General features: G+C 48.1%; 1 pseudogene; it reads left to right on the top strand.

The window, feature by feature from the left end:
- Positions 1-25,049, top strand: part of LOC122439403 — an 81,616-nt pseudogene that overhangs the window by 32,264 nt on the left and 24,303 nt on the right.

Genomic DNA, 25,049 nt, shown 5'->3' with positions numbered 1-25,049 from the left:
TCTCTGTTTAAACTCTGCTAAGATGAAATTGATATTCATATCAATATGTAAGAGTTTCTGAGTTTTGAGATGTCACAGCAAGGTAAGAGGTGCTGGTGAGAATAGAACGCTGCTGGTGGCAAAACGTTCTTCAAATAAAGCTCTGTTTCAAACTGGATTGAAATACAACACTACATGGGTACATGAAGTATGAACCAAGAGCCTAAAGATAGCAGGCAATATGTAAAAACAAGTTTGATATCCCATATGTGAGAGTAAAAGCTACTGGTTTTTACAGTAGTCATGTACGGATGTGAGTGTAGGACGACAAAGAAGGCAGAGCACTGAAGAACTAATGCTTTTGACCTGTGGTGCTAGAGAAGACTCTTGAGAGTCCCTGGGTCTGCGAGGAGATCAAACCAGTCAATCCTAAAGGAAATCAGTCCTGATCATTCATAGGAAGGACTGACGCTGAAACCAAAGCTCCAATCCTTTGGCCCTCTGATGTGAAGAGCCGACCCACTGGAAAAGACCCTGATGCTGGGAAAAGTTGAAGGCAAATGGAGAAGGGGATGACAGAGGAAGAGATGGTTGGATGGCATCACTGACTCAACTGTCATGAACTTGAGCAAGCTTCGGGAGTTGGTGATGGGCAGGGATTCCTGGCGTGCTGCAGTCCATGGGGTCACAAAGAATCAGACACAACTTAGCCACTGAACAGCAACTACAACAACATGAGAGTGAGTGTTTCTTGTCAGACCTGCAGCTGGTACGCACACATTGGTTTAGAACACTCTCCAACACAGATTGTCTCTAAGTCTGATTAAGGATGTCACAAGTGCATGAACCAAAAGGTAATGGATTCATTCCGGGATGGAATAGAATGTAATTTTGAAAAGTCTATAAAACTTACAGAGTCTGTAATCCACTCAAGTTCCAAATAATAAAACATTCACCTGAAATTTAAAGCCTCTTGGAAAGTTGCATCCTATCTATGAAAACATTCCATAAATTTCTTTTCATAATCATTTTTCACAGTGATAACACTTTAACTCTTCAGTTGCTGATATTATTACCAAGATGAACTTGTCCTCATGGGTGTGGGAGATGAAGTGGATCCATTGTGATTGCTCCTGGTCAAATGACTCTCGCAATTTCGAATTATGTTCTATATCCACAATATTAATTTTTACATCCATCGAAGTCTACTTCTCAGATCTTTATGTATACCAAACAATAGATACCTGGTGAGTTCAGATTATATTAAACACTCTTTCCATAACTTTTCCAATGTCAATTGAATCAGAACAAGGTGAAGCAGGGACAAGTGTGGAAATTTTAAATGATCTCTAAGGACCCTAAAAAAAAAAAAAAAAGTCAGAAATCCTAACCATTACTGGTCTATACAAAAGAATCACAATGTGTCTTTTTCATGAAACTCCAACCATTGACTAAATAGAGTTGCAACAAGTTGGAGTTATGCTTGATTTTATTTGAAACAGTTTGGATGTGGGCATATGAGGATATATAGGATGATACATACTTAAGGAGGTAAGAAGTATGAATCCAAAAATTTATAAGGTATACTTTGTAAACAAAGGTGAAACATTAACTAGTTTTCACTATCTCACCCTTCAAGACTTTGCCATCATCTACTGACCCCCTGTGGACTTGTTGCTTTAGTGCCCTCAGATTAAAACTAGTCACATGCATCTTGCTTAGCTGTGTTCGCTTTGTTTGAAATTCTTTATGTTTCTCTCTCCTAGTATGCTCTTATAAATGCCACTATCTGTATCACTTATTTTGTCTATAAGGTGGTCTCCTTCATTGTCCACTGTGTAACCATCCTCCGTGTATACAGATATTTACATGTCTATGTATATAGATATCTATGCCTATTTGTATCTATAATAGATATTTATATCTGTATATACATAGATAGTTATGTCTATATGTACATATGTATTTATATGTCTATGTGTATAGATATTTATGTCTCTATGAATGTAGGTATTTATACATCTATGTACCTAGAATGTATATTTCTTTTTTTGTCCATTTATTTTTATTAGTTAGAGGCTAATTACTTTACAATATTGTAGTGGTTTTTGTCATACATTGACATGAATCAGCCATGGATTTACCTGTGTTCCCCATCCCGATCTCCCCTTCCACCTCCCTCTCCACCCAATTCCTTTGGGTCTTCCCAGTGCACCACGCCCAAGCACTTGTCTCATGCATCCAGCCTGGGCTGGTGATCTCTTTCACCCTAGATAATATACATATTTTGATGCTGTTCTCTCGAAACATCCCACCCTCACCTTCTCCCACAGAGTCCAAAATTCTGTTCTGTACATCTGTGTCTCTTTTTCTGTTTTGCATATAGGGTTATCGTTACCATTTTTCTAAATTCCATATATATGCGTTAGTATACTGTATTGGTCTTTATCTTTCTGATTTACTTCACTCTGTATGATGGGCTCCAGTTTCCTCCATCTCATTAGAACTGATTCAGATGAATTCTTTTTAATGGTGGAGTAATATTCCATGGTATATATGTACCACAGCTTCCTTATCCATTCGTCTGCTGATGGGCATCTAGGTTGCTTCCATGTCCTGGCTATTGTAAACCATGCTGTGATGAACATTAGGTTGCACATGTCTCTTTCAGATCTGGTTTCCTCAGTGTATGCCCAGACATGGGATTCCTGGGTCATATGACAGCTCTAATTCCAGTTTCTTAAGAAATCTCCACACTGTTCCCCACAGCGGCTATACTAGTTTGCATTCCCACCAACAGGGTAAGAGGGTTCCCTTTCCAAGGTGATTTTAAAAAACAGCCACTGAGGTTCCCAAATTTCATGTGCATCACAATCAACTGAAAATCTTGCTTAAAAAACATGAATAGCAGGGCCCCACTTCAAAATTTTCTGATTCATTGGGTTTGGGTGGGGCCCATGGTTTAAAACAAATTGAAATTTTTTTTTTTTATTAGTTGGAGGCTATTACTCTACAATATTGTAGTGATTTTTGTCATACATTGACATGAATCAGCCATGGTTTTGCATGTATTTCCCATCCCGTTCCCCTCTCCGACCTTCCTCTCTACCCGCTCCCTCTGGGTCTTCCCAGTGCACCAGGCCCGAGCACTTGTCTCATGCATCCAACCTGGGCTGGTGATCTGTTTCACCCTAGATAATATACATGTTTTGATGCTGTTCTCTCAAAACATCCCACCCTCGCCTTCTCCCACAGAGTCCAAAATTCTGTTCTGTACATCTGTGTCTCCTTTTCTGTTTTCCATAGATAGTTATGTCTATATGTACATATATATTTATATGTCTATGTGTATAGATATTTATGCCTCTATGAACCAAGGTATTTATACATCTATGTACCTAGAATGTATATTCCTAGGCATATAGACATTTGTATATCTACATACGTAGACATTTATATCTCTCTCTGGACATTTACATATCTATGTACCTAGATATTTACATTTATGTACACTTATGTATATACAAATAGATGTCTTACCAGTATAACAGGGCCTGTAGAAAAAGGAACGCTCCTACAAAAAGATCTGACTCTACAACTGGGCAACAACAAAACAGAAAATACATTCAGTTCACCTGCCACCAACAACACATGGTACATCAATGTTACTACAATATGAAATAAAGGTTACTTTAAAAAAATAATGCTTAGGGGGACTTCCCGCAGTCCAGTGGTGAAGATTCTATGCTTCTAATGCAGGGGGCAAGGGTTCGACACTTGGTCAGGGAACTAAAATTCCCACATGCCACATGGCACTGCCAGTAAATTAAAAAAATATTAAAATAAACAAATAAGAATGTTCAGAAAGAACACACAAGCTTTTGGGTGTTGCTTCAGCTACATTCCATATTGAACTACAGTCTGGAGTTAAAACTTGAATGTTTTCACTAAAGAAGGGAATCACAACTGGGCATGAAAAAGTCCTGATGCCTTGTGGCCATTCCCTGCAATAGCAACCTTAAAACTTATGCTTATGAGAACATTTCATGCAAAGATGGGCTCAGTAAAGGACATCAATTGTATGGTCCTAACAGAAGCAGAAGATATTAAGAAGGGGTGGCAAGAAAACACAGAAGAACTGTACAAAAATGATCTTCGTGAACCAGACAGTCATGATGGTGTGATCACTCACCTAGAGCCAGACATCCTGGAATGTGAAGTCAAGTGGGCCTTAGGAAACATCACTGCAAACAAAGCTAGTAGAGGAGATGGAATTCCAGTTGAGCTATTTCAGATCCTAAAAGATGATGCTGTGAAAGTGCTGCACTCAATCTGTCAGCAAATTTGGAAAACTCAGCAGTGGCCACAGGACTGGAAAAGGTCAGTTTTCATTCCAATCCCAAAGAAAGGCAATGCCAAAGAATGCTCAAACTACTGCACAATTGCACTCATCTCATACACTAGCAAAATAATGCTCAAAATTCTCCAAGCCAGGCTTGACCAATACATGAACTGTGAACATCCAGATCTTCAAGGTGGTTTTAGAAAAGGCAGAGAAACCAGAGATTAAATTGCCATCATCCACTGGATCATTGAAAAAGCAAGAGAGTTCCAGAAAAAAAATCTATCTCTGCTTTATAGACTATGCCAAAGCCTTTGACTGTGTGGGTTCACAATAAACTGTGGAAAATTCCCAAAAGATGGGACTACCAGACCACCTGACCTGCCTCTTGAGAAATCTGTATGCAGGTCAAGAAGCAACAGTCAGAACCAGACATGAAACAGCAGACTGGTTCCAAATTGGGAAAGGAGCATATCAAAGCTATATATTGTCACCCTCCTTATTTAACTTCTATGCAGAGTACATCATGAGAAATACCGCGCTGGATGAAGCACAAGCTGAATTCAAGATTGCCGAGAGAAATATCAGCAATGCAGATGGCACAACCCTTATGGCAGAAAGTGAAGAAGAAATAAAGAGCCTCCTGATGAAAGTGAAAGACGAGAGTGAAAATGTTGGCTTAAAGCTCAACATTCAGAAAACTAAGATCATGGCATCTGGTCCCATCACTTCATGGAAAATAGATGGGGAAACAGTGGCTGACTTTATTTTGGGGGGCTCCAAAATCACTGCAGATGGTGACTGCAGCCATGAAATTAAAAGTCACTTACTCCTTGGAAGAAACGTTATTACCAACCTAGACAGTATTTTAAAAAGCTGAGATGTTACTTTGCTAACAAAGGTCTGTCTAGTCAAGGCTATGGTTTTTCCAGTGGTCATGTATGGATGGGAGAGTTGGACTGTGAAGAAAGCTGAGTGCGGAAGAATGGATGCTTTTGAACTGTGGTGTTGGAGAAGACTCGAGAGTCCCTTGGACTGCAAGGGGATCCAACCAGTCCATTCTAAACGAGATCAGACCTGAGTGTTCATTGGAAATACTGGTGTTGAAGCTGAAACCCCAATGCTTTGGCCACCTGATATGAAGAACTGCCTCATTTGAAAAGACCCTGATGCTGAGAAAGATTAAGGGCAGGAGGAGAAGGGGATGACAGGATGAGAAGGTTGGATGGCATCGCTGACTCAGTGGACACGAGTTTGAGTAAACTCCGGGAGTTACCGATAGACAGGGAGGCCTGGCGTGCTACAGTCCATGGGGATGCAATGAGTGAGACATGACTGAGTGACTGAATTGAACTGATAAGGCAAAGAATATGAAGAAGAATAGGTATCTATATCTATATCAAGAATAGATAGCTATGTGTATACCAGACCAGCTGGAATGTAAGGCATGCTGATGGTGACTGGTTCTGATTCTCAAGACTTCAATCGACTGAAGCTTGGAGTCTCCCACAGCCCAAGACCCTTAATGAACATGCCTGTAGAATTAAAGTGTTAGTCACTCACTCATGTCTGACTCTTTGCAACCCCATGGACCACCAGCCTCTTCTGTCCATGGGATTCTCCAGGCAACAATTCTGGAGTGGTCTGCCCCGCCCTCCTCTTAGAATCTTCCTCACTTAGGGGTTGAACCCAGGTTTTCTGCTATGCAGAGATTGTTTACCATCTGAGTCAACACAGAAGCCAGAACAAGCCTATACTCATAGATTAAAGCTTACCCAACTTTGTGGTTTACAAAGACCCTGCTCTGGAAAGCTCCATGGTGTTATTCGTAGTTCTGCAAATAATACACTTTTCCTTTCCATGAGCTTTGGCTGGGTTGTACCTTCTGGTTCTACACCCACCAAGAGGTAAACTCACTTTTCCGGTAACATTTCTCCATCCAGACTCCCAACCACCACTTGATACTAATTCTACAGCCAGTCGCTTTGCTTCCAATACATGGAAATCACATTATTTTTCTGTGAGCAAAGCTACCTAAGGGCCAGAAACAGTGTCCCTATTTTATCTTGTGCAGCCAGTAGGTGTCAGGCAAACTCAGCTCAGTGGATCCACAGTCCTCCAGATCTATGCCTCGGCTTACAGAAAACACTTGCAAGGCTTTGAGGTTTTACTTATACCTCATTTCTGAACGTACATTATATACACTGATGGCTCATCAGTGCCACTTCCACTTTCGGTTAAAAATCCTCCAAGTTTTTTCTAACATCCTTATTCCGCGCGTTGTGTTTAAATCTTTGACCACACGGTGTTTATCTTGTGTCTCATCAGAATATAGTTAATTACACCGTTTCCCTTGAATAATGCAGTACTCACCACAAAGAGTTCTTGACAAAACTGGATTTGATAGGGTAGGGCACAGGTGGGCCTAGGATACACTCCGGGAGCCCAGTTACAGTCTGGTGGAGCCGATATACCAGTTGAGGGCACTGGAAAGAAACATTCAGCCTGAGGACAACCCGCCCACTTGAGGATCCATGCCTAAGAGGCCAGGCCTGAAAACTAAGAAACCAGCCAAGATGCGCCTGCGCGCTGGAGGCTTGACAGACACGCCCACAGAGCAGCCAATCCCCGAGCGGTGGGGCGGGGCCTCCATCACGCTCCCCACCCTCCGGGCGCCTATTGGCCAGACTGCCTTAGTCACAACGCCGATTGGTCGCTTGTGCCTGACAGGGTACAGGCAGGCTGCTGGCCCTTCACTTCACCTCAGCGCGGAAGGACTGGACTTCGCTGAACCTCTAGCTCTCCTGGGGACAGGGTGGGCAGCGCGGCAGGACAGCGGGGAGGATGACGGGAACGCGTCCTGCTCAGCCCTCGTAAACCCTTAGCCTGATGGCTTCAAATTCCAGGGTGGGAGGCCCGAAATCCTGTCAACTTTGAGTAACCTGAGTCCTAATCTGAAGGGGGCTTGAGTCTCGTTAGCTTCAGGGATTACAAGTCCCTTCCACCCACAGAAACTGTGAATCCCCTAGTGCTGCGACCCTCAAATACCTAGATTAAGCCCAGTTCCCCTCTGCCTGAGGCACCCTAAAAATACCGCCCGCAGAGAGACCAAATTTCCTCACCCTCGCAGACCCTGAATCCCTCCGCCTGGGAGCCCTTAAAACTCTTCCTCCTCAAGACCCTAACTGTCCAGCCTGTCGGAGACCTAAAGTCCCTTAATAAGAAATCCCCGATTTCCTCACCCTCACAGATCCCAAGATTTCTCACCCTGCGCATTCTACATCAGACAAAAGATCCCCAGTCTCCACTGTCTGAGGACCCCAGTTACTTCAGCCCGTGGGACCCAGATCTCCTCAAGCCGAGCGACTTGTCCCTTAGACGTAGAACCTACGTTATGCCCAGATTTTTCTGAGTCCCCAGGAGGAGATCCTCAAAACCCTTCTTGGAGAAACATTCCTTCTGCTGCACTGGAACAGAGCACTGATTTCAGCCTGACCCCAGTCCAGCAGTTAGGGGTTTCCAGGTCTCCTCAAGAATCCCTCCGTCACCCCAGACACATCCCTCCCAGTGCCTTCCCTCAGAGGGGCTGAATTGTAGGGGAACCAAAGAAACCAAATCTAGTTCACAGTAGGCTGATCTGTCACATCTAGTCAGGATCCGCCCATCCCACCAGTACCCTCACCCTGACTTTCCCCTCACCTTCCTGCCCTGGACACTCCACCCAAGGCAGACAGACCAGGCTCTGGACACTGGTCTGGGCTATCTCAGCACCTTCTTCTTCCACAGGCACCTTGGCCTTGAGCACTCCAATGGCCATGAGGCCGAACAGGTCTCCAGAGGAGAGCACTGAGGGAGATGCTAGGAGAACAGAGTGGAAGCCCACGGTGAGAGGTGGAGGCGGCAAAGCTGGGCTCTAAGCCAGCTCTATAGGAAGGGCATGGCGCTGGTCCCTGAAGCACCACAGACTGCTTGCCTGGGCAGCTGAGTGAACTTCCCTGTGACCGTACACAGGATGGGAATGCCTGGTCCTGTCTGAGATGGGGTGGTGGAGTGGGACAAAACAGGACACTAGCTTCGTCAACTACTCTGTGTCCAGGGAGAGTTAGGAAAATGCTCAGTGTTTGTTCAGTTAAGCAGGACACAGTCGGGAAGGAAAGTCTTCATCCCTGTCTCACACAGACCATCCAGTAGCTTCAGGCTACTCCCTGCACAAAAGGTGGAGGAGAAGGCCCAGCTCTAAGGTCTGACTTAGATTAGTAAATCACTGATAAAATCTATTATTTTCCTTAGGCCAAAGATGCTTTCAAATACATCTCCGTATACTTCTCCAAGGAACAATGGGAAGAGATGGGAGAATGGGAAAAAATCCGATATAGGAATGTGAAAAGAAACTACGAAGCGCTGATTGCTATAGGTAACAGGAAGTGCTGGGTGCCTGTGAGCCTGGGAAACATGAAACAGGTCTTCACCCTCAGTGTTCACTTGGCCCGCTCTTAGGTGGCTTCATCTGCTCACAGGTCCCTTTTGTGTGCAGACTAAGGAAATGTTTACAGTTTTGTACCAAAGGGAGGTTGACCCTGCAGTGCAGAGCTCACTTCTTGCCTTATTCTAGATTCCCCCAGCCCATATTACTGATTCCCTGACTTTGTGACACTTCCCATTGCTTCTATGCTTTGTTTCTCCTTCTTAGAACAAATGTTTTGCTTCTTTCCAGGTTTCAGAGCCACTCGACCGGATTTCATGCATCACCGCAGGCACGTCATCAAGCCCCAGGTAGATGACACTGAGGATTCTGATGAAGAATGGACACCAAGGCAGCAAGGTGAGAGGCCAGGAGGATTTGGAGATGTCTTCCTGAAACCAGCCTGGGCTTAGGTCTCAACTACATCTCAGCCAGTAGGAGGGAAAACATAATTTTCAGCATTCCGAAGTGGTTGTGGCTGAATATTGACATTAGCCTGAATGAAGATGAATGTATAGGTTTTCCAGTGTAATTCTCAAAAATTTTATGGTTAAAATTTATCATCCTATTTACAAAGAATTAGTTTTGCTAAACATTCTTAGTGAAAGGCAGTTAAAGAAACCTTAGAAATAAATTCACCAAACAGATTTAATACTAATCTCATTGGTTATTGGATTAAATCTCTTCAAAGAGGAAATGATTAACATATTATGTCAAGATACATTATTTATGTATGTATATAAAACAAAACCTGTGATCTTCTTACCCTAAGGTTAAACTAATTCTATATTTTGGTTCTGGGAAAGGGTTGGAGAGAACTATTTATTCTCCATGATCTTTCCCACATTTCACTGACCAGAGATGGCATCAGGTAAATAAAATGAAGTCAAGTTATTATAAAATAGAAGTGAGCAGCTCACTTCCTCTTCTGCTGCTCAAAGAGTTTAGAAGAGTTAATCTGCCTAGACTGGAGAAAACAATTTAGATAGTTCTATGATTCTCCATCCATGGATTTCTGTTCTCCCAGATTTTTAAAAATTATTTATTTAGTTTTGGCTGCACTGGGTCTTCATTGCAGTACCAAGAGGTCAGCGAGCCCCAGGATGATGACTACCTCTGTGAGTGACCCCGCTGGCCCACTCACGGAGAAGGGGCTATGAGGCCTTGGTCCACTAATCTCACCTCACCATTTGGTCCCCCGGGCATCCCCTTCCTCTATGACTTGGGGTGCAGGATCGAGGCCAAATGCCATGAGTGCCCCAGTTCTTTCTGAAGGGCTTACCTCATCTCTCAGTAGGGTAAATACCTGTGGCCACTGTGACATGATATTTCAGACACTTACCCGCAGGGAAAGTCCCTGCAGATTCACCTCTATCAGGAGAGATGCTGCCTCTGATACTGCTGGAAGGTCCCTATCTGGGTGATATGGAGAAAAGGCCCCTGACACCAACTTCCTGGATTTCTGTAGATGTAGAGAACAACAGTGGAGGGGAAAAGTGGACTATAAAGACACTTGATGGGAGACAAATCGTGCACTGTCAACACTTAGATGATTACTAGGGAGGGCTTGACCATGGCAAACCAGCTACCTGACCAAAAGCTTCCTCTTTCAGCAGAACCGAAGCCCAAGATCCACCCATGTGCCTCCTGCTCTCTGGCCTCCTCCAGTCAGAAATTCCTCAGCCAACACACCCAACGCAGTCACCCGTCTCAGACCCCCCTGAGACCATCTGAAAGAGGCCTCCTCCAACCAGAGGATCCCTGCCCAGGCAATCAAAATCAGCGATATTCAGATCCACACAGCCCGAGCGACAAACCTGAGGGGCAGGAGGCCAAGGACAGGCCCCAACAATTGCCGAAAAGCGTAAGGCTGAAGAGGATTTCAAGGGCCTCTTCCTACTCACCCGGAGGACAAATGGGGGGTTCTGGGGTGCATGAGAGAATGACAGAAGAGCCCAGCACAAGCAAGAAACTGAATCCAGAGGACACAGGCACATTGCTCACGGGGGCAGGGGTCTCGGGGAATATGAGGGTCACGTACGGAGAGTGTGGGCAAGGCTCCAAGGACAGGTCAAGTCTCAGCACACACGAGAGGACACACACAGGGGAGAAGCCCTATGTTTGCAGGGAGTGTGGGCGAAGCTTCAGTCAGAAGTCAGCCCTCATCAGACACCAGAGGACACACACAGGGGAGAAGCCCTATGTTTGTGGGGAGTGTGGGTGAAGCTTCATTCAGAAGTCAGATTTCATCAGACACCAGAGGACACACACAGGGGAGAAGCCCTATGATTGCGGGGAGTGTGGGCGAAGCTTCAGTCGGAAGTCCGTCCTCATCACCCACCAGAGGACACACACAGGGGAGAAGCCCTGTTTGCGGGGAGTGTGGGCGTACCTTCCATCATGGGTCAAATCTCATCTCACACAAGAGGACACACACAGGGGAGAAGCCCTATGTTTGCGGGGAGTGTGGGCGTAGCTTCCATCACGGGTCAAATCTCATCTCACACCAGAGGACACACACAGGGGAGAAGCCCTATGTTTGCGGGGAGTGTGGGCGAAGCTTCAGTCACAAGTCCGTCCTCATCACCCACCAGAGGACACACACAGGGGAGAAGCCCTATGTCTGCGGGGAGTGTGGGCGAAGCTTCAGTCTGAAGTCTCCTCTCATCACACACCAGAGGACACACACTGGGAGAAGCCCTATGTTTGCGGGGAGTGTGGGCGAAGGTTCAGTCAGAAGCCCGTCCTCATCAGACACCAGAGGACACTCACAGGGGAGAAGCCCTATGTTTGCGGGGAGTGTGAGTGAGTCATGACCAACAAACCACACCTTAGCCACAGGAGGATTACTGCAGCCACCCCATGCCTCAGCTCTAAGGGGGCCTCACAGGAGGTCTGAGACCCGTTACTGCCCACAAGAGTAAGAGAAGTGACTTCCCATGTGGTCCAGTTGCCAAGACTCCAATGCAGAGACCCACGTTCAATAACTGATTGGGGAACGAGCTCCCACAGGCTGCAACTAAGACAGACCACAGCCGAATAAATATATATATAAATATTTTAAAGAAAGAGTGTGGTAAGCACAGAATTACTTGTTAAGTAGGCCTTCCACTTTTGTGACAGGAGAGGAGGTAGATAAACAGCAGAGGGTTTCTTAAGTGTTCTGGAGATGTTCATGCCAATTGCCTTCGTGGTTTTTTAGGTCTCCTCTTCTAATAAATTTTGTCTCCAAACAAATCTGAAGCCCAGACTATGTACTTATTCCCCGCTTATCACTGACAGTAGTGGGGTCCAGTCGTAGCTGAACCCCTGGGAAGGCATAATTCTGGAGCCAAGTCAGTTAGGTCACTGGACAGTCAGTTCCTGGGTCCAGGGAGAGGAATCTAGGGGTTGAGACAGACTCACCAGGAAAGGGATTCCCAGGCCTCCTGGGAAGTGTGGCTTCTCCTCCTTATAGACCCCGACTCTCCTTTGGCCTCTCCTGGTGGCCCTCTGGTTTCCTCTGACTTCTGTAGCCGCAAAGGTGAAGGCCACGTGCACGTGTGTGTGTGTGCGCGCGCCTGTCTCAGCATGGGCCATCTGGTCTCTGCCGCTCCCTCAGGGTCATCACAGCATCTGGACTCCAGATGCGACCACAGGGGTCCAGTTCTCAGCCCTGCCCCCAGCAGCTCTGTGAGCTGGGGCAAGATGCTTAACCTCTCTGTGTCTCTATTCTCATCTGTGATACGGGGTGGGAGCACCAGCATTTTGCTCTGATGGGTAAGCACAGGCGGAATCTGGCAGAGGCTGGCTGAGAATGCAAGCCCCATCTTTCTGTCTTTTGTGTTTTTTTCTGTAATCTTTTTTATTTCTTTAATAGAAGGATAATTGCATTACAGAATTTGTTTTCTGCATGTCCTCCAGCCCCCACACCCTCCAGGTCTTCAGAGCTAGACGAGGAAGGGGCCGTTTAGGCACTGGGCTGCCCTGATGAGGGGGTGTGAGGTCAGGGGTGCTAAGGGAGGCCGACCTCCCTTCCCACCCCTGCCGTTCCTGCTGAGCTGGGCAGCCCCAGGGCCCCTCCGCAGACAGGCAGTGCCCACAGTCGTCACCCCTGCTGAGAACAGAGCCTGGAGCCGCGTTTGCAGGAAATCCCTGTCCGCCCCCATCCCACCCCGACACGGAGGGCCCTTGAAGCCCACACCGCGGCTTCTCTCTGCATGGGCCTCGTACCTGTGCCTGTGCTCTCTGGTCAATGCTGTCGCAACCCTGAAATTCTTAACCATGGAATAGTTCATCCTTACACTTCCCTGTCATGAGTGAAGTCTGATGGGCCCCGGGGTGCGCTGTGAGCAGAGCAGATACACACACATCACGGGTCCCGGGGTGACCAGGCTGCACGAGGGGACAAGGTGGACACAAAGCCCCCCACCCTGGGTGAGTGAGGGTGGGGACAGCACCAGGAAGCCACGCTTGCTCAGACCCGGAACTGAGCTCCGACACAGAGTGGGGGCAATGGGGTTCTTAAGGTCGACCACACCCTCCCCTCTGTGAATGACCTCTGCCCTGGCCTTGTCCTTCCAGAAGGGGCTCAGGAGGCTGAAGTCTGCCCGGCCACCAGAAGACACCAAGGGGAGAGTGGGCCACGGGGAGGGAGACGGAGGGTGCGAAGTCCAGGACTCGGGGCAACGGCACTCAGTTCCCTCCATTTGCCAGGTTTGTGAAGCGTCTCTACATGAACCGCGTCAGGAATAACCACCCACTATTATTTTCCGGTTTCTATGCTTTCTTAAAGGAACGCGTTTGTTTGTGGCTTGGTTTCCCTACAGGAAGGGAAGCCACGTAAACTCCCCATCTTCTGTGGCTTCAGGCCGGGGCCACGGGAGGGAGAGTTAGGGGTGGTGTAGGCCGAGGGGCTTCAACTGAAGAACGGTGGGGATCCAGAAACCTGCAGGGGCTTCTCACCTGCACCTCCCACCAGAGCTGGGCCTGGAATCCCCTGGAAGGCTGAGCAGGTCAAACCTTCTCCTTTCCCTCCCCTCAGCTCCCCTCCCCTCAAAATGCTGACTCCGGGAGCCAGCCCACAATACCTCCAAACCCACCATCACCCACAGCCCCACACAGGCCCTCCCTCACAGAAGTGGGATGACCTGGATGGTGGCACAGATGATGTGTGACCCCAGAGCTGGGGGTCTCAGCTGACCTTGAGCAAGGAGGCTGGTGCTTTGCACAGCCTCCCAGCCCAGGGAGCTGCCAGCAGCCACAAGCCATGATCTGAAGCGGAGCTGGGAGATGGGGAGTGGGGATGCGAGCTCTCTGAGGTCCTATCCTGTCCCCAGGACAGCGGCCAGGCCCCACCTGACACCGTGACTGCCCTGCACGGTCAGACAGGACACCAGCAGTCACGGGACGGACAGTCAGCTGCCTCCGCCGCATGCTCCACCTTGACCACAGCGGCCCCAGGGCTGTACAAGCCCCACCTGCGCGCGGCTCTGCTTGGCTGCCGGGGCTCGGGGACCCTGGGTGAGTCGATGAGGGCAGAGCTCCAGAGGCCAAGACTGTCTTCAGCCACCAGACCTGCCCTGCTTACTGGACTCATGAGCTCAGCCAGTATCTGAAGCCAAGGTGCCTTTGGGAGAACGACACCACATACACTCACCACAGAGCTCAGACTCCTGAAAACTTACTAAACAGATGATTTATAGTCTTTTTTTAAATGGGATGTTGGCAGGAAGCGGGGAGGGGACTGACTCCCTTGGTGGTGCTGTGGTTAAGAATACACCTGCCAATGCAGGAGACACGGGTTCAGTCCCTGATCTGGGAAGACCCCACGTGCCGTGGAGCAACTAAGTCCGTTCACAACTACTGCAGCCCAAGAGCCTAGAGTCTCTGCTTCCCAACCAGAGCAGCCGCCACAGGGAGAAGTTCAGCACTGAAATGAGAGAGCAGCCCCCACGCCCGACAGCCAGAGACAAGCCCGCACAGCAGCGAAGACCCAGCAAGCCGAAAATAAATAAATAACCTTGCTTTAAGTAGGAGATCGCAGCATTCTCTGCTGATCCAGAGCCTAGGACTCTGAGCTCCCAACACAGGGGGCCACGTTCAATCCCTGGTCAGGGCACTATTTCCCACATGCTGCAACTGAAGGCCCTGCATGCCACAGCTAAGACACAGCGCAGCCAATTAAATGAATACTTAAAAGTAAGAGGCGGTTCATCTGTCACCAAAGAAAACTGCGACATTTTAGGAAAAGAAAAAAAAATAAGATCTTATTTTGCAAGTGCTTATGGTTGATTGCAAAAATTTTCTCATAATATACAGCTGTTAAGAAAAAAAAAGAAATTTAGAAAATACAGAAACTAAAACCCACCCATAAATGTGTGGGGAACATCAATTACTGCAGCATGCGGCCACCACACACGGGAACACACGTCCGTGTTTTTCTTCTACAAAGAAGCTTTCAGCCTCCACCCCCCTTCCCATCGGCCTCTGCTCTGCTCACCAAGAAGACTGCGCTTTGGCCTCGTGACCGGGGGGTTTCTGTTGAACTCAGGGAGGTGGAGGAGCAGGGCTGTGTGGTTGAGGGCACCGTCTGGCCTGCAGTGAGGAGAGAAGCGCGAGTGCTCCGCCTCTGGGTCCAGTAACTCCAGGGGCCTCGGGGAGCTGCCTGGGAAGAAGCCTCTCAAACACCTTCCCTGCAGTCTCCACAGTTACAGCACGTCCCACGTCTCGGGGTTCAGCTGTGGGTTAACAAATCCTCTCTTGTTGGACAGAAAAGTGTTTCCACAGAAAATCTGCCTGGATCTGGCCTCGGTTGGTACAGATGTAACAGGCAGTACGTTCAGGGCTCAGGGAAGTTAGTCCTCAAGCTCCCTGGGTTTAGGGCTACAGCACCTCCTCACCTCCACCCCTTCCATGGTCATGGAGCCTTCTCTTCCAGAGGAAGGTGTTTGGCAACATCAGCCACAAAGACACATGCTAAAGAGGAGCAAGGCCATGGCAGGCGGGGCTGGGTGTTCCTGGGGGAGCAGAGGGGCCTTGGACACTCCATGCTGACCCCTGCCCCACCGGATTCTCCTACTTCTCACTGGGCATGCAGCTTTCACCTGCTGGGTGCCCGCCAGTGAGGGGCTCCCAAGACACCAAGCTGGGGTTGACGATGGGGGAGCTGGATGCCGGGGAACCTGAGACCCTGCAGCAGGTCAGTGCACTGTGGACGAGGGCCGGCCTCACTGAACGGTTAGGCCCTGTGCATTCAGGACACCCTCTCTGGACCCCAGGTGGAGGGCTGCTTCCCCTGGTGCCCACCTGGGTCTCAGGAGGTGGAAGAGAGACAGGGTGGTCCTTCCCACCTCTGCCCAGAGAATGGTAAAGGCCAGTTCCCAAAAGTCAGAACAGGGTGGGCAGAGTGAGTCTTGGGTCTCACAGGGTCCCTGTGAAGAGGGGTTCACTGCTCCCTGGATCCCTCTTGGCTGGTTCTCCTTCTGTGTTGTCTTCACACCAAATCTCACAAGGACGAGGCAGTCCAGGTGCCCACAGCATCACTTGCCCAGGTGCTGACAACCCTCCTTATTTATTATGGGCAGGGAGACAGGGTGGCTGATGTGACCCTCCCCTGGACCACAGAGGAGACCCCATAGGTTGTGTCTCTTCTACTCCTGAGACCCAGGTGGGCACTGGGGGCAGAGCACCTCCAGCTGGGGTCTGGAGAGAGTGTACTGAATGGACAGGGCTTAACAGTCCAGTGTGGCTTCAGGGGGTATGGGTAAGAGGGGTTCTAACACCTTTCTAAATATTTCAGACAACCACTGAGTTCCTTCTGGTTTTTGGTTTCAGATCTTTTTATATGGTCCATTTTCAGTGTCTGTATTGAATTTATTACAATATTGCTTTCATTTTATGTTTTGATTTTTTGACTGCAATGCATGTGGGATTGTTACCAAGTCCAAGCTCGCTCTGCACGCCTCACAACAGGGCGATAAATCAGAGCTGAGGTGCTGAGGCAAGGAAGATGACTTTACTTGGAAAGCTGGCAGACTGAGAAGATAGCAGACTAATATCTTGAAGCAACCATCTTGTCAGGGTCTGGATGCCAGTGTCTTTCATAGAACACAAAGCTGGGAAGTGAGGAAATAAAATAAAAAGGCCATTTATCTGGCAAATATCTCCTAGAATGGCCAGCCTCAGGAGGAGATGTGTTACTTTCTCCCTCCTGTAGCCATCCACAGGTGGACAGGTCCTGGACAGGGGCAGAGGGGCGGGGTGTCCTGAGGCAGGCCATTATGTATTGACAGCATCGCTGTAGTAAACAGATCAACAGGAAGCAAAGGTTAAAGTAAAACATTCAACATGGAGTCAGATTTTGTTCTTCCCTGTAACAATTCCCAGTGTCAGCGTCCATTCCACAATCTTATGGGAAAAGGGGTGATGAGTGTTCTAATTGCCCCACTAGTTGCATCTTTTGGGGAGTGCCCACCACTGGTGCCAGTGTGCTGAATGTTGAGATTTGTCTTTGTTGTCCTTTGGAAAGTCTCTACTTCATACGTATAGACATAATAATATTTTAATACAGGTGTTGAGAGTTGTTTTATACAGTAGAAAACTTTTAGAACTTCAAAACCAGGGGGCAGCATCTAAAGGTAAGGAACTTAGCACTTTTCTGTGTGTGGGAAGATGCACCAGCCATCTCACTGAAATCATCCCCTTTGATATACACCTTACCACCTGGGACCAGCATCCTGACTTCTCCTTTCTGAGTTTCCTCGGGGATCACAGTGGGAAGTGGCTGCAGTCTGATGGCTGCTGGAAAGCAGGTATTCTTCTCTTTCCTGAGGTTCCTCAGAGCTCACCATGAGGAGTGGCTTCATTGATAGCTTCTAGAAAGTAAGAGGGGGAACGTGGGTCCCCATTGATATCATCTCAGCAGAGAGAGCAAGCACGTCCTTTGACTCCAGACAACCTTCCAACGTTCAGGGCTCAGCGTTCAGCCTGCAGGATCCACATTCGTCAGCTCAGCCACCATGCTCTGCACTTAGTTGCTATTTAGCCCTGAAACCTACACTGCAGGAGGCCCTCTAAATGTGGCGTCCTGTCCAGCAATCTCTCGGTCACGCCCTCCAAGCCTGACCCAGGCCCAGCTTTGCTGAGAGGGTCTCACTAGGGACCCAGGTTCTCCCTCCTGCACTCCCACATTCCGTACCTGAGTGGGGAGAAGGCAGGGGCTGGGGGCACAGTGCCTCCAAGCAGGTAGGGCAGACGTTCTCCCATCACTCCTTGTGGTCCATCCCTGGGAACACAGTCTAATGTCACTTTTAGCAGCAGAGGACATGTGTCCCCAGATCTGGCCCACTCTCTAGGGGGTGTGAGCTGTGAGCACTAACACAGGAAACCCCGAGTGACCTGCTTAGGCTGGAAGACTAGTTCCTGGGATGTGAGCTGAAGTCTGAAAGTAGCTTCTCATTGGGATTAGCCTTCTCCAGATGTAGCTTGGGGGCAGCAAGAGTGCAATAAGTGGCCCCCAGCTGGGGCAGCCACACAGTGCCTCTCGACAGCCCTGTGGAAACTGTGCACCAGAGTGACCAGGAGCCCACATTCACCCTGCAGATGGCTTCTGAGAGGTCTGTGACAGACTAAAGCAACCATGAGCCTGTACTCACAGCAGACAGCCTCTGAGAGGTCTGTGACAGACCAGAATGACCACAATCGTGCATTCACCCAGCTGGCAGCCTCTGAGAGGTCTGTGACAGACCAGAGTGACCACAAGCATGCATTCACCTAGCAGATGGCTTCTGACAGGTCTGTGACAGACCAGAGTGACACAAGCATGAATTCACCCAGTGCACAGATTCTGACAGGTCTGTGACAGATCAGAGTGACCACAAGCCTGCACTCACCCAATGGATGGCTTCTGAGAGGTCTGTGACAGAGCAGAGTGACCACAAGCATGCATTCACCCAGAGGATGGCTTCTGAGAGTTCTGTGACAGACCAGAGTGACCACAAGCCTGCACTGACCCAGTGGATGGCCTCTGAGAGGTCTGTGACAGAGCAGAGTGACAACAAGCGTGTATTCACCCAGTGGGCAGCCTCTGATAGGTCTGTGACAGATCAGAGTGACCACGAGCCTGCACTCACCCAGCAGATGGCCTCTGATATAGGTCTGTGACAGACCAGAGTGACGACGAGCCTGCACTCACCCAGTGGATGGCCTCTGAGAGGTCTGAGACAGGTCAGAGTGACCACAAGCCTGCACTCACCCAGCAGTGAATTCTTGCTTGGAGAATCCCATGGACAGAAGAGCCTGGTGGGCTACAGTCCATGGGGTCACAAAGAATCAGACACAACTGAACACCTGAGCACACACACATATGAAACAGAAATGGACTCAGGGACAGAAGGAACAGACTGGTGCTCTCCAAGGAGGAGGGGGCAGTGGAGGGCCAAAGTGGGAGGCCGGGGTCAGCAGATGTAGCTTTTGTAAGTAGAATGGTTAAAGAAGGCCCTGCTGCATAGCAGAGAACAATATTCAGTGTCCAATGATAAACTATAAAAGAATATTTTTAAAAAGAATGTATATGTGTGTATAAGTGTATCTCTGAGCTATGAGCAGAAATTAACACATTGTAAACCAGCTATACTTCAAAAAAAAAAAAAGAAAAAATACTGATTAAAAAAAAAAAGAAGAACAGACCCTAGCCAATTACAATAGACACTCAATCCAGGGGCACCAAGTCCCGAGCAGTCAGAACATGGACCAAGCAGTCAGAAGAGGGGCCGACAGGAGACAGGCCAATGGCAGCCATGCCCACAGGCACAGCCGCACTGACCATCTGGCTCCCGGCCCAACAGCGAGGTCCAGCTGAGACCAGCGGGCACCTCATCAGCGGTGCTCCAGGGTGGCCCCGTGTCACCAGTAAATGGCAGTGTCACGATGCAGGCCAGCAGGACTCAGCCTGGCGGATTGCTAGACTCAGTGGGGACATACTGACCCATGAACACTCCCAGCCCTGGGTCAGGCAGAGACCCGAACAGGCAGACAACTGCAGAGAGCAGAGTCCACAGCATAGACAAGGAGCAACCGTCCCCGGGCAGCGAAGAGGCCCGATCTCAGGGGGCGCCCTTGAGATCCCCCAGCTTAAGCATGAAGAGGCTTCAGGCACAGGGGGTAGGAACAGACTTGGAGCTGCTTTTAAGTCATGCAGGGCAGGACTTAACCAGGACATGCAGGTGAGTGAAGGCCAGAGGAAATGTACCCATAGAAAACAGAGTGTCTGGGGAACAGACGGGCTTGGGTGGAGCTGAGCCCAAGGGGGCTGGGAGTCCGGGTTTAGAAACCCTGTATGTCTCTCTCCTTTCTCGGCCTCCTAATCTACTTAACCCCCACTCTGCAGCCTGACGCCACCTGTCCTGTGCATCTCCACTCTCGGACCGTCCACTCATTCACAGATATTTGCTTAGCACCTGCCTCTGGCCAGGTCGTGTTCCAGGCACGGGACAGCCGTGAGGAGACAGACAATAACCCCAGTCCTTGGGGAGCAGAAACTCTACCAGAGGCCAGATGCACCGCTCCTGTGGCCGAGCCCCGGCCTTGCCCTCCTCACCCACCGGCCAGCCCTGCTGGAGCTCCGGCCCAAGATGCAGTTCTGTCTGAGCATCCCCTCTCCTCCAGAAGGCGCCTCTCTGGACTTGCCGCCCGTCAGCCCGTGCCTCCCCGAGTCCTGTGTCCTTCTCAGCACAGACCACCATCTGAAATGGCCTCCCCACCACCTGCGTGACCTCAGTGTACCTGGTGATGTCACCTCCCAGTGAAGGAAGGTCCCGGCTGCCCTCATGAACTTTCTGCTGAGTTCCCATCACAGATTCCCATCACGACAGCCTGGAAGGACTCTCCAGACGGGTGTGGAGCAGGGCTAGGTGGGGCCCAAGAGGGTGGGCCCCCTGGGCCGCTCCAGCGGTCAGGGTAGACAGTGACCTCCCAGCAGTGGCTCAGACCAGCCGGCAGGCCAATCAGCTTCCTTCTCCCGGGGACCATGAGAGGGCGAGGCTCTCATCTCTGCTCAGGGTCGTGGCTGCCCAGGAAGGGCTGTCAGTTCCACAGTCCTGAGCACCCTGTGAGCTGTTACACGTTTTAGCTGTGTGATCTCAACTCCCTCAGGCAGAATGCTCTGGGCTACACACTTGGAAGAATCTACTGGAGTGGCTTCAGTTCAGTTCAGTCGCTCAGTCGTGTCCCACTCTTAGCGACCTCATGGACTGTAACACACCAGGCCTCCCTGTCCATCACCAACTCCCGGAGTTTACTCAAACCCATGTCCATTGAGTCGGTGAGGCCATCCAACCATCTCATCCTCTGTCATCACCTCCTCCCACCTTCAGTCTTTCCCATCATTAGTCAGACATGACTGAGCAACTGAACTGAACTGATGCGACTATGAATAAATGCAAGAGGAAGAAATCAAAGTCCTATCCCCTTTGTTTATCACACTACCTCCTGACTGTGAGCCCTTCCTTCTATGAGCGCCTAGACTCCTCAAGGGGGGCAGGCACAGGTCTTGAGGCATGAGCCTGCTGGGTTCCCTTCTCTGCCAGCTGAGAATTGAAGCCAGCTTTCTATTTCCTTCAGACTCTGTCTCCATGTTCTTTTATTCAGCTTCAGCAGGCAGAGAAGGCCAAGATTGTGGTCAGCAACAATACCACTAACCTGATCACCAGGTTAAACTGAATTAACACCACCACGCATATCCTACTAATTAGACTCACAAGCCTACTCCTCCTTAATCAATGATAACAGCCTCAATTTCTCACTAGTTTTCTCCCACTCCCTATGGACACCACCACTGATTTTAACTACATGGTTATGACCCCTTATACTAACTGTCAACCCCACATATTAAAAGAATCTCTACCAGAAAAAAAATATTATCAATGCTAGTCATACTATAATTACTTTAATTATAACATTTACTGCCATAAAATTAATTCTTTTATATATTCTATTTGGAGCAACACTAGTTTCAACACTCATTATCATTACCCAAAGAGGAAATCAAGCAGAACATGTTAATGCAGGTCTCTATATATTTTATACCCTAGTAAGTTCTCTTCCCCTCTTAGGAATACTTGTCTACATTCAAAATACAGTAGGACTTTTACATATTCTAATGCTGAGCCCAATCAGTATCCAACTCTTGATCCAATGGTTTCATAGGGTTAGTATGCATAATTGCCCTTATAGTAAAAATACCATTTTATGGCCTCCACCTTTGACTACCTAAAGCACATGAAGAGGCCCCTATTGCAGGCTTCATAGTTCTGGCTATGCTGCCAGCACTACTAAACTTTGGATGCTATGGTATACTATGAATTAGGAATTACAATAATTTGAAACCCACTAACAGACTTCATAGGGTATCCACTCATTCTATTGTCTTTATGAGGCATAATCATAAGCAGCTCCATTTGCTTATGCCAGACAGACCTAAAATCACTCACTGCATACTCTTCTGTCAGCCACATAGCACTTTGCTATCCTTACATGAACACCTTGAAGTGGTATAGGAGCCACAGCCCTAATAATTGCCCATAGTCTTACATCCTCTGTATTGTTCTGCCTGGCAAATTCAAATTACCAGGTCCATAGCCAAACAATAATCCTAGCCTAAAGCCTACAAATGTTCCTCCTACTAATAGCAACCTGATGATTACCAGCAAGTTAAACAAACCTAGCCTTACCCCCAACTATTAACTTGATTGCAGAGATATCTGTAGCAATATCCTTCTCGTGATCAAACATTGCAATTATTTCAACAGGAATTCATATAGTAATTGCTGCCCTATATGCTTTATATATACTCATTACAACACAGTGAGGCAAATACACACACCACATAAACAGTATCTCTCCATCTTTTACAGGAGAAAATGCTCTCATATCATTACCCATCCTACCTCTTCTACTCCTATCCTTAAACCCAAAACGCATTCTAGGCCCCCTATACTATATACATAGTTTAGAAAAAAAACACTCGATTGTGAATCTAGTAAGAGAAGACAATACCTTCTTATTTACCATAGAAGTAGATAAGAATTGCTGATTCTATACTCCCATGACTAACAGCATGGCTTTTTCAAACTTTTATCCATTGGTGTTAGGAACCAAATAATTGGTGCAACTCCAAATAAAAGTAATAAATTAAATTTCCTCTTTCACTCTAGCCTCACTACATATATCATCTATCATAATAACAAGCACTAACATTTATAAAACCACCACATACCCTCTATATGCAAGATTATCTCATATGCCTTCACCATTAGCTTAGTTCCAACAATAGTATTCACATATACAGACCAAGAGATAATTATCTCAAACTGGCACTGAATCACACTACAAACCCTTAAGCTATCATTCAGTTCTAAAATAGATTATTCTCAATAATGTGTGCTGGTGGCCCTATTTGTCATATGATCAATTATAGACTTCTCAATATGATCCATTCACTCAGACCCCAACATAAACCGATTCTTCAAACACTCCTTTTCCTTGTTACAATACTAATTCTTGTTACCACTAATAATCTCTTCCAGTTACTTACTGGCTGGGAAGGAGCAGGGATTATGTCCTTCCTGCTCATTGGATGATGGTGTGGACGGCAGATGCAAACACGGCAGCACTACAGGCAATTTTGTATAACACCTCAGTCGCTCAGCTGTGTCCGACTCTTTGCGACCCCATGGACTGTAGCCCACCAGGCCCCTCAGTCCATGGGATGTTCCAGGCAAGAATCCTGGAGTGGGTTGCCATTTCCTTCCCCAGGGCCAAAACACCTCAGCGAAGCCCAAAGACTGACTGGAAAGAGGAGGCAGACTGCTGGCTTGCGCTGTGTGGATGTGGGGATGCAGGGCACGCGGCGTGGATGTGAGAAAGTGGGGCCAGGGGGGTGTGGATCTGTTTCGTATAACCCCGTGCTGCTGCTGCTGCTGCTAAGTCACTTCAGTCGTGTCCGACTCTGTGCAACCCCATAGATGGCAGCCCACCAGGCTCCTCCGTCCCGGGGAGTCTTCAGGCAACAACACTGGAGTGGGTTGCCATTTCCTTCTCCAATGCATGAAAGAGAAAAGTGAAAGTGAAGTCACTCGGTCATGTTTGATTCTTCGCGACCCCATGGACCACAGCCTATCAGGCTCCTCCATTCATGGGATTTTCCAGGCAAGAGTAGTAGAGTGGGCTGCCATTGCCTTCTCCAAATCCTACGCTGATACCGGTTATGAAACAATAGCATGATTCTTACTTAACTTCAACGCATGACACTTAAAACAAATTTTTATCCTCACTTCAGTTCAGTTGCTCAGTCAGGTCCGACTCTGTGCAACCCCATAGACGGCAGCCCAACCAGGCTCCTCCGTCCCCGGGATTCTGCAGGCAGTAACACTGGAGTGGGTTGCCTTTTCCTCTCCAATGCATGAAAGTGAAAAGTTAAAGTGAAGTCACTCCGTCGTGTCTGACTCTTTGCGACCCCATGGACTGCAGCCTAGCAGGCTCCTCCGTCCATGGGATTTTCCAGGCAAGAGTACTGGAGTGGGGTGCCATTGCCTTCTCCGAACCCTATACTGATACCGGTTTTATTAAAACAATAGCATGATTCTTACTTAACTTCAAAGCATGACACTTACAACAAATTTTTATCCTCAGTTCAGTTCAGTCGCTCAGTCATGTCCGACTTTTTGCAACCCCATGAACCGCAGCACGTCAGGCCTCCCTGTCCATCACCAATTCCTGGAGTTTACCCAAACTCATTTCCGTTGAGTTGGTGATGCTATCCAACCATCTTATCCTTTGCCTTCCCCTTCTTCTCCTGCCTTCAATCTTTCCCAGCATCAGGGTCTTTTCAAATGAGCCAGTTTTTCCCATCAGATGGCCAAAGTATTGGAGTTTCAGCATCAACACCAATCCTTCCAATGAACACCCAGGACTGATCTCCTTTAAGATGCACTGGTTGGATCTCCCTGCAGTCCAAGGGACTCTTCAAGAGTCTTCTCCAATACCACAGTTCAAAAGCATCAATTCTGTTGTGCTCAGCTTTTTTTATAGTCCAACTCTCACATCCATATCTGGCTACTGAAAAAACCGCAGCCTTAACTAGACAAACCTTTATTGGCAAAGTAATATCTTTGCTTTTTAATATGCTGTCTAGGTTGCTCATAACTTTCCTTCCAAGGATCAAGTGTCTTTTAACTGCATGGCTGCAATCACTGTCTGCGGTGATTTTGCAACTCCAAAAAATAAAGT

This window comes from Cervus canadensis, chromosome 4 (assembly GCF_019320065.1).
Source record: "Cervus canadensis isolate Bull #8, Minnesota chromosome 4, ASM1932006v1, whole genome shotgun sequence".
In the NCBI taxonomy this organism is placed as follows: domain Eukaryota; kingdom Metazoa; phylum Chordata; class Mammalia; order Artiodactyla; family Cervidae; genus Cervus; species Cervus canadensis.
The sequence above is the reverse complement of the archived record's forward strand: the minus strand, read 5'-3'. Positions and strand labels throughout refer to the sequence as shown.